Source organism: Idiotropiscis lumnitzeri, chromosome 15 (genome assembly GCF_059441095.1).
Source record: "Idiotropiscis lumnitzeri isolate Australia: NSW breed Sydney's pygmy pipehorse chromosome 15, RoL_Ilum_1.0, whole genome shotgun sequence".
NCBI classification, from domain to species: domain Eukaryota; kingdom Metazoa; phylum Chordata; class Actinopteri; order Syngnathiformes; family Syngnathidae; genus Idiotropiscis; species Idiotropiscis lumnitzeri.
In genome coordinates this window covers 15694052-15705234 of record NC_142405.1, presented here as the reverse complement: position 1 = coordinate 15705234, position 11183 = coordinate 15694052, and positions in this window count along the sequence as shown.

Below are 11183 nucleotides of genomic sequence, written 5' to 3'. Positions count from 1 at the left end.
GCCTTGGTCATTTTATAAGTAGCTCGCATGCTGAAAAAGTGTGAGCACCCCTGCCTTAAAGCCTAGGTGTCAAACTCCAGTCCCGGCTGCAACACACCTGATTCAAATGAGCAGGATACTTATCAGGCTTCTTCAGCGCTTGCTGATAAGCTGACAACCGGGAGTGATGGAAAACATACAGGAAAGCGGCCCTCCAGGACCGGAGTTTGACACCTGAGCCTTAAAGTATCCCTCCAGCCAAGCTTGCCCGTTTTCAATAACAACCTCAGTTTATATTTTATTTGATCAGGAAATTTAAATTAGTGTGCATTTTCTTTTTTATCCAATCATCTTGGAAAAATTAGGAAATAAGTGATAACTTGAAAAACTCAGACTTTTAATGAAGAATATGGCCACGCCCCCATGCGCTCTCTCCTTTCCCTTAAACCACTGGTTCTCAATTATTTTCTGTCACGCCCCCTACCAAGAAGAAAACAATTCGCGCCCGCCACCACCACCATTTTATTCCCATTTCGTTCTAATGTACATGTTCTTTGTATATTAATTTTAGATTGTCAATAAAATATCCCTGAACAAAGTTAAATTGATAAAAAATATATATCATTTTGAGAACGACTATTGTGAGGATCTCGAAACTCAGTACTGTTGTGCAAATATTGATGAGATGATAAATATTTACTCTTCGTTTATGTTTTGTTTTTTATCTTCATTAACATGAACAAACCAAACCGTTATTAATACGTACATAATATCGAAAAGACAAAAAAGAGCCAGGGGGATTTTCAACAAAAATTCTAATATAAATAACAAAGCAACAGTTTTAATGTTCACTCTACGTTTTTTTTTGTTTACAATCCGTTTGACGTCGAACCTCTTCGTTGAGATGACGTCAGCCATTTCCATGTTCCAGCCTGAGAGCGTCTGCATGCTAAATTGCTAATGTAGCCGTCGTCTTATGTTTTTGATACGTAATGGTCGCAATGCAACATTTCTGTTCATAGCTGCTGGCTCTCTGTCCAAACGCGCTTCGAGTCAGACTTCCGTTAAAAGTCGAGCATACATCGAAGCAATTCATTTTAGCCATTAGCGCGCTTAGCGCCTCCTTGCTCGCCTCCTCGTTTAGCACACTACTTGTTTGCGGGGTCGTTTATTTGCCGTCACGTAGCTTGTTGCTTCTGCTGTGCGCGGACTTACATATAGTTCAAATAAAGTCCGTTTTGCTGCGGCGCAAGATATCTTGGCGCGGTGCATTTAAATAGCGCAAAAGAAATCACTTCCGGGTCAACAAGCCACAGGGTGACGCTTTTCTTTAATCAGTTCTGCGTGACAGGGTGACCCTTTTTTTAATCAGCACTGCGTGACAGGGTGACCCTTTTTTTAATCAGCACTGCGTGACAGGGCGACACTTTTTTTTAAACCAGTACTGCGTGACGGCGACATTTTATTTTTAAAAAAAAACAGTACTGCGTGAACTAGGGGCACAAACAGCTTTGACGAGCTCAAACCTGCGTTGTCTGAGATCGCCTTTTTCGGTCCCAAAACTATGCAAAAAAACATGTTCCCCAGGGTCCCACGCGCCCCCCTCAGCATCGCACCGCATCACCCCCAGGGGGGCGCGCCTCTCTATTTGAGAATCACTGCACTAAAGGGACGGATTACATAATCTCCATTGGGAATTATTGTACTTTCATTGTTTATGACATCCAAAAACAATTATCAATTGTCATCAAAACTAATGTGGACATCCCTACCTATGACCACTTCAACATATTAAAAGAATTACAGTGTTTCACACAGTAAAGGATTTTATACGATTGACTACAAGTTACATGCATTCAGTTTAATGCAATAAAGATATTTTCTGATTGTGCTTTGATTCAATGTGCGGTGGAAGGTCAGGGCAGGCTGTGTGAAGTGCATGGGTGGCAGATGTTTTGTGCAGGACGAGCTGTAATGAGAGGAACCGAGCCCCAGGCTTTGTACTAGATCTGCTGTTAGGAATAAATCCACTCCCGTGTAAAATCGCCGGCTTCCTGGTCATTTCTCTCTCAAAAACGAGCGTACATAATTGTTGGATAAATGTTGGTTAATGGAGTCAGATAATAGTTAAAATTCCAACAATTTTTGGTGACCCCGACGTGATGGGAGGGAAGACTTCGAGAGACCACAGACCACAGATCAGAACCACAGAACCAAAGGGTTTGGAACCCAGTCCACATCCACACCAGGTGACGACCTGCTAAAACGGACATCGCAAATTGGACCTGTTTTCCTCTGGTGGCCACATCTAACAGGTAAGCAGAATACCTGATACTTTCTAAATTCTGTACAATCGAGGACTACTAAATTGAACAGAGGAAAACGGCGATAATTTGGATGTTGTATAATAAATGTGTGAATGGTAGTAAGGTGTAAAATTTGGTATTTACTTACTATGAAATAGGAAGGTTTTGGTACTATTTTATGGACAGTAGTGGGGTGTACAATCTGGTATTTACCCACTACGCAAATAGTTTGGTACTATTTGGAATAGTTTGGTACTATTCGTGGTTCAGTAGTGAGGTGTAAAATTTGGTATTTACCCATTACGCAAATAGTTTGGTACTATTTGGAATAGTTTGGTACTATTCGTGGTCCGGTAGGAAGGTGTAAAATTTGGTATTCACTTCCTACGCAAATAGTTTGGTACTATTTGGAATAGTTTGGTACTATCCGTGGTCCTGATACGGTGTAAAATTTGGTATTTACGTATCACGAAGTCGGTGTAGCAACAAAAAGTTAGATTTTGTATTTTAGAGTGTGAAAGTGGAAGCGGTGTGACTGGTGTGATACAATTTGGATTGTTTTGTTTGATATTTGGCCGGGACGCATGGGGGTGGATTGTTCAGGAGGAGTGGAGATCGGTGTGATATGGGGCTCGGTTCCGATGAACCGTATGAAAGCGATGGTGTGTGGCAAAAAATTGATGGACATTATGTGAAGTTGGAGACGCAATTAATGAGTGGAATTGAGGACAAAAAGATAAAAAAAAGTTATCGGAAGGTGTTTTTGAAATTACAAAAGGATGACCTGTTCCGCGGAGAACCGGGAACATGGGATATGATTAAGTTGGCTAAGCAGTTACAAAAGAAAGAGAGGAAAATGCTGAATGACATCAAACAATTAAAAGAGGCAAAAGATAAAGCTAAATGGATTCGGAAAGGTAAAATGGAAAAAGAAAATGGAAAAAGTTATTCCAGTTTAGAAAAATAGGGAGCAATAAACATGATTTTATTTTTTTCAAAACTACAGGCCAATGGCTGTGATGTAAGATATTCGAGAAATTGTTTAAAATTAGGTCAGACAAATCTATAGAGCGATACAATATTTAGAAGTACGCACTCCACATTGAGGGTACGTATGGAATTAACGGAAGGAATATCAACTGTATTAGAGAAGAAATTTTTTTAAGTGTTTTTGTTGACGTTAAAAGGCTTGTGATACCTTGGATTATAGTGTACTCCTAAAAAACTGAGCAAATATGGTTGCGGAGGAGTTGCATTCAAAGGGATTTTCAAGTTATTTAGAAAATAGGGAGCAGTTGTGGGGATAAATAATATTTTTATGTTTATTTTAATTTTGGGGGGAATATATTACAGGTGCTGAAGGGGTTGAAACAAGAATTTAAAAGAATAAAAATCAGGTTGGATTAAAATAAATTATCTAATTAATTAGTGTAATTATAATTATTAATTCAAAACAAATTTCATGTTATTGTATTGATATTACTAGAGTAAGAGAAACTGCTTCTGGGTGTCATTCTTAATTAGAATTTGTGTTGGAAACCACATCTATCGAGCACAAAGTAAAAATGATCAAAAAACAATAGCTCTGTTATGCAGAGTAAAAGATAAGAAAGCACTATATATCTCGATATTTAATATAACATCATGAGTGTTCCATATATGACCCATTAGATTGACACATGGGGAAGGCCTGCAAAACATACAGTCAGTCAATTTTTACTTTACAAAAAAGGGCCATAAAATAATTAGTAGAAAGCAATATCGAGAACCAACAAATCCACTATATAGGATTTCATGAATTAACATATAATAGTGTTCTTCAATTTATGCTCAAATACACACCAAACGATGCAAATCATTAGTTAAGCCATTTTGAAACGCTGATACCCTCAGTCGGATATGTTATTGGAGATGGATTGGAGTAATTAAATTCAAGCATCAAGTGAATGATTGATTGACGTTATTACACAAAAGTTATGCAAAACTGAAAGTTTCAGAATGGAGGTAATTTGCCCCTTCTCACTGGCAAGTGCCACTCCTCCAGTTCTCTCCACAGGTTTGAGGTGACATGTGACCTGTGTGACCAGAAGGCCGGAGAACGCTTCAAATAGCGCCTCATCACGCCCATCCCGGTTCTCCTCAACAAGGAGGGAGATATAAAATATTCTAATTTAGGGTCCACAAAACAGATTAAGATATAGTTGTTGCTTTAGCCTGCTCATGTGTCCCGCAGGTTTTATTATTATTCACATTGGGTGCACGAATAGATAACACACACCCAGTCCAGGATAGGAAAAATTTTGTTGTATTGTTTAGACTTTTCCATAATATACGGCACCTCAGCAGTGATACTTGAAGTTAATTTCAGTTAAGGGGGCGGTGGCGCTGTTTTTATGAGAAAATTACTCACTTAACGGGGGGGTGCCAGAGTTACATTCGGGACAAAATTTACTTGTCAGAAACTGTCCTTACTTGAGCCAGAGGCCAGACCTACAGACCAGCATGATGGTCATCGGCTGAATGGGGACACCCCAGGTGAGATTGGCCGTGCCGTGCATCAGATATTTCTGGCCCCGTTGGGGCCGATGTTGCTGTATCTTTCAGATGGGGAAGAGGGAGACAGGCCTGGTCTATGTGGCCAGGGCGAGACGTGAATGGAGTGAGACTTCTGGCACTGACCCATCAAATAATGTCGTCATTACACAGCTGTTCCAGTTGGCCGTCCACAAGGGCGTGCCCCTTCCGGTGGCAGACATCATGCGGAACAGTCCATCAATGAAAAAATGCTAATCGGTCTAAGTAGAACACATTTTGTACATAATTTTGCACGACATCAGAAAAGGAAAATATGGGATTGGATTAAGGAGCGTGTTGTTGGAATTTATCTTTATATCAATGTTAGAATTGAACTTTAACCCAATGTAAACTCAAATAAGTAATCTGACTCCAATTTGCGACCTTACCCAACTCTCACTCATCCAACAATATGCGCGCTCGTTCTGCAATAGAAAGGTATCAGGAAGCCGGCATTTTCACACACGAGTGGATTTATTCCTAACACACAAATCTACAACTTGAGTTTGGGTCCCTCTCAATACAGCTCTCTTTGTCTTCGCTGTTCAGCATTAATTTATAGACACAATATGCAAATGACACAGAGACAAAGGCATCCTGGCATGATTCTATTGGCTATGTGTATGCTGCAGTTAACTTTAGCTTGCTTCTCTTGGTCTTTCTTCAAGTGGTGGCCCCTCCTGCTTGTGGCTGAAGGGTCCAGTTTCTTGTGCATCCCTTCCCCCTCGAGGTATCTGTCTGCGCCAGGCACCGACCTAAAACCTCCCAAACCTCACATTCTTTCACTTTCTTTTTCCAACTTCACCAGCCACACACTCAGCATTCCACAGAATAACAGTGACACAAGATGCAGGACATCGAATAAAACTAGCCAGGTTTCAACTCTTCCACTCCTTTATTCCCTCTCATGACCTCAGACAACTGAGGTCATCACTCGAACCCCTTATTTTATTGTTAAACACGAGCTAAAAATCAAACAATGAAAAGTTAGTAACAACTTACAAATCAATAGAATGTGAGGTAAAGCTCAATAGAGAGTTAGTAAAAGACTAAAGATCAATAAAAATGAGTAAAAATTAAAAATCAATAGAAAACTAGTAAAAATTAAAAATCAATAGAAAATTAGTAAAACTTAAAAATCAATAGAGAATTAGTAAAACTTAAAAATCAATAGAGAATTAGTAAAACTTAAAAATCAATAGAGAATTAGTAAAACTTAAAAATCAATAGAAAATTTCATTCCCTCCTCATGGCCTCAGGTCGCTGAGGCCATCTACACATACTCACATCCCGGACTCCCGGAGGGCCACAGCTGTCTCCCCCTCCTGGGGGTCCTTCTGAGGGATCATCATGTACTGGCCACCAGGAGGGAGCGGCCCCAACGTGCGTTCAATTGTCTTAACAGTTAATGATCTGATACATGGAATACAACAACATCCACATAACACCATAATAGCGGCAAACACAGCGATAGAAATCAGTACTGATGCAATCAGGCTTTTATATTTACCAAAGATGTTGAACCAGTCAGAATACCAACTGGTGTCCACACCTGAGTGCTCCTTCATTTTGTTACTTAGCGTGCGCAGACCCTCCAATGCCTTGGTAAGGCGACCGTCAGGAGATGTATTGTTGGGAATCAGAGTACAACACTGATCCCCAAAAATTCCACACACCCCTCCTCTTTCGGCTAACACCATATCTAAGCTTATTCTGTTCTGGAATGCCATAAGAGACGTGGCAGCCAATTGCTCATGCACTGCCTGGAGTGCCGAGGTGGTGAAGTTCGCCAATCGTTGGACATTATAATCAACATAATTAATCCGGTCCACATTTTTGTTTACCGTAACGAACAGGAAAAGACTCTCCCATCCTGCCGCAATTTGATCCACCAATTTATACTCGTCAGGGACCCCTCTTGGGACTCCAATTGCATCTATATATGTGGGATCTCCTGCATTCAACCATTCTTGCATGTCCCTTCTCTTCCTGTTAAGGAAGGGGATTCTTCCCCATTGTCCAACACCTTCCCACTCCATTTTGGCCAGATCTAAGGCTGTCACACTAACTGGCATGATCAGCGTTACCAGGGCGCACTTACCTGAGGCATTGGTGGGAAGCCTATCGTACAGCACTTTCTCTCCACACCACAGCCAAACATCATCACGAGCGAGAGGGATTCCTACTGGCAAAGACACATTTTCATTACACCATGACTCCTGGAGATCTCCAATCCCAGGACCCGTCCCATTTAACTTTTAGGCAGGTGAACTTTTGTTTTGCAACTTGGGTGTCAAAAATAGGCTCTTTCTTTTTTATTCCCACATCATTCCATGGGTGTGTCCAATTAAAATTGTCACCCAAGTGTTCACCTGTGTCGGTTGTTTACATTTCGATTTAGCAGTAGTTGTTGTGTCTGTGTCAGCGTCTTACCATCATCTCGCTCTGCTCCATACCATACCATTACATGCTCCTTTCGCTCCATCACTTCTGTCATCCCGCATCCTATGTTCAAACGCCAACATCGTCCACACAAAGCACACGCCAGCAGGTAAAATAGTCAATAAGTTAAACATTTGCATCGTCATCGTCTTTGTTCAGACTCGAAAGTGTCTGACTTTGATCCAATTCATGCCATCTACACATTCCCTCTCTTGACCTGCCCGTCCGGGCGGTCAACCTCTAAGCTCAACCATGGCGGGCACAAATACTGGGGCCGGGCGCAACTGTGAGCTATGGTACCACTTTTGTCCTGTAGTTCCCAATTGGATGGCGTGTCAGGTTCTAGCCAGAACTCTAAACTGTCCTTATCAGCGAGATTGAGTCCACCTCCGGGAAAGCACCCGGAGGTTGATGTACGGAGCGATGTCCGACTCCAGTGATGCTGAGTTCACTGAGTACAAATATCTAACTGTGTTCCGAGATTACAAATTAAGCCTCGAGCTAACGCTCCAATTTTGACTGTTAATTGACAAATTTTAAAGCAACACAAATGAAATAGTAACCATTTATGCTTAAAATAAAAAATCCCAAAACTATAATAACGCAGATACCGAATTAAACCTCTATTTTTTTCTTTTTTTTTTTTATGGGAAGAAAAGGTGCTCTACAAGACATAGACAGCTCCAAGACCGCTGCAGTCTTCACCTCCTATTGTCTCATGATTGGCTCAATCCACCTACAGGCTGTGCCCACACTGATTCTGTCAACTGGGGGAGGGGGTAGAGACAGTAAAAACATCGCGGAGCTGTGGAGCCGAGCCCCAACTCAGTCGGGCCCTGGGTCCACAACACCTCTAACAGAGACACACACAGAACTACCATTTCCGAGCGACCCTTCCCTGGAAATTTTGAAATTTAGTAATGTTCCCAAAACCAAAGAATTTGTAGTCGGTGCTGATATATGATCTCCCGATTGTGCAACAACTATGGGGTCTAGACCTCTAGTATGATGACGCTCATCAATATTCAATGCGATTTGTGGCTCGGCGAAAGTAAACAATTCATACCATTTCCGCTGCTCAGGGACAAGGCACGCGTGCGAGGCAACGCCAGTAGACATAACAAATATATAATTCTAACGCAAGATGCACTCATGACTAAATTTGGATGAGTGCATTTTTGATAAACCAAATCATGTTTGTGATCACATGTACAATGTGATATGTCAATTGGTGAATTGAAAGGGTGGCGGTTGCTAAACCACTCAGACCAGAGCAAGAACAGGGCATACCCACCGCGGGAGGATGGGAACCAGGTGTCAGAGCTGCCCTCAAATGTTTCAGTTCAGTTTAGCCATTGGGAAGGAAAAGAGCACGACATATGCTCCCTCCGACGGATGTGCAGAGTCAAGTTCAGTCCCATCCGGGAATGCCACTCGAATTCCAGTGTTCGTTCAGTCAATGGCAGTGACTCAGGCAATCTTGAGAGTCCACATGGCTCAGTGGGGGTTGCGGAAGGAGCTCATAGCTCGCCCCAATATCCAGCACCATCGAAAACTTGTCCATCCACCGTCCCCAGAATGCTAGGACCTGCTAGTCCTCGAATGCTGAAGCTCCGCTGCCCCCTGTCATGGAATGGGGTACGAGCGGGTTTGTGTCAAGTGCGTTGGGAGTGGGTAACGGTGGCGCCCCCTGCGCTGGTGGAGCTCTTTGTGACAGATATGGCACCGGAGGATGGCACATTCCAGAAAGTGGCTCGGCATGGACAGCTCATCACCCAGTGACCCCACACCCCGCAGCAAGAGCACACCCCACTCACAACCCCTGTCCATAACCACCCGTACCTCTGTTACTGCAATCCCAACCTCGTTGACTGGCCTGCTATGGACAGCAGCCAGTCTGCTGTGGCGCTGCGTCACCCGAACCTTGCCCAGAAGCAGCAGAAGTGGAAGGAGCAGCTGCCTCCTTTTTTCTTATCTCTCTTGGCCTTCTAAACCTGCAAGTACAACAATTTTAGTCACGCTCCTTAATCCAATCCCATATTTTCCTTTTCTGATGTCGTGCAAAATTATGTACAAAATGTGTTCTACTTAGCCCGAGTAGCATTTCTCATTGATGGACTATTTCGCCTGATTTCTGCCACTGGGAGGGGCACGCCCTTGTGGACGGCCAACTGGAACAGCTGTGTAATGTCGACATTATTGGATGGGTCACTGCCGGAAGTCTCACTCTATTCACGTCTCGCCCTGGCCACATAGACCAGGCCTGTCTCCCTTTTCCACACCTGAAAGACACAGCAACATCGACCCCAACGGGCCAGAAATATCTGATGCACGGCACGGCCAATCTCACCTGAGGTGTCCCCACTTAGCTGGTGACCATCATGCTGGTCAGCAGGTCTGGCCTCGGCCTCAAGTGAGGACAGTTCCTCTTAAATAAATTTTGTCCCGCTTGTAACTCTGTATAAACCTCTTAGTCTGGTGTCTCCTTTGTAGGAGATTTCAACCAACGTGACCTCTTTACAACGTGTGACCTCTTTACAACGTGTCGAATAAACCAATGTTGACCTTTCTGCTATCTTTACAGCTGTGAGAGCTGTTACTAACACTTCCTTCCCCCTTGGGTAATTACAAATGTCTTATCTTCAAACTTCTTACAAGCACCCAGTATCCTGGCTTTACTAGATTACTGCCCCTGCTGGGAGACGGAAAGAGCTTTGTCACTCTAAATTTGCGCCTGTCTTTTGTTTTCCTAACACTTTTCACATATGGTCAGCTAAAGTTGCTTCAACATCTATTTCCCATTTGCTCTTAAATTTGAGGTATTCTATAAGTTCTTCCAAACAGTGTTTTACAATGTCTTAGTCCTAAATACAATGAACTACGATACAATGGAAAATATCAGAATAACATTCAGGGTCATTTGTGTCTGAAATATCTCCTCTACAACAACTTACCCTTGCGTTAAGTGAGTAATTTTCCATAAAAACAGTGCCACTAATTCGACATTAACTTCAAATATCACTGCTGTGGTGCTGTATTATAAGAAAAAGTCTGAACAATCCAAGAAAATTTTGCCCTATCCTGGACTGGGTGTGTGTTATCTAGTCGCGCATCCAATGTGAATATATCTTATATCTCCCTCCTTGTTGAGGAGAACCTCTGGGATGGTAGTGGTGAGGCGCTATTTGAAGCATTCTCTGGCCTTCTGGTCACACTGGTCACATGTCACCTCAAACCTGTGGAGATAACTGGAGGTGTGGCAATTGCCAGTGAGAAGAGACAAATTATCTTCCTTCCAAAACTTTCAGTTTTGCATAAATTTTGTGTAATAACGTCAATCAATCATTCACTTGATGCTTGAATTTAATTACTCCAATCTTTCTCCAAAAACAATTTGAAAATCAATACTCGGGAGTGCAATAGGGATTCAGGTTGATCAGGCCTGTCCACCCATCGCATCCTAAGTACTGTAAGGGCTTGCCGGTGACCTCAAACAATTTTCTGTCCTGAGGCCCGTCCCTTAAACATTCACTCAAACCACATATGCATCCAAACACTTTTTCTTTCACACTTTCATTCACCAAACGATACTTTCCAATTCCACACAGAGACCCCTCCCTTGGCGCGTCCGCCTTGATTTCACTGAGATTTGTGCTGGCAGATCCATAATTTTGCCTTAATTTAGCCAGCGTATGCCAAAATTTACAACTGTGGGTCTCTGGATTTTCCCATTCACTCCCCGTGAAGTTGTTTCTCCTCTCAAGGACGTAGCTGACGAAACTGCACCTGTGACATCAAACAGCTCATAGATGCGAATGTTAGCAGTCTGGTATTTATGGAATGATGTCATATCCTCTAAAATTGTCATGTCAGCGTTCGCGT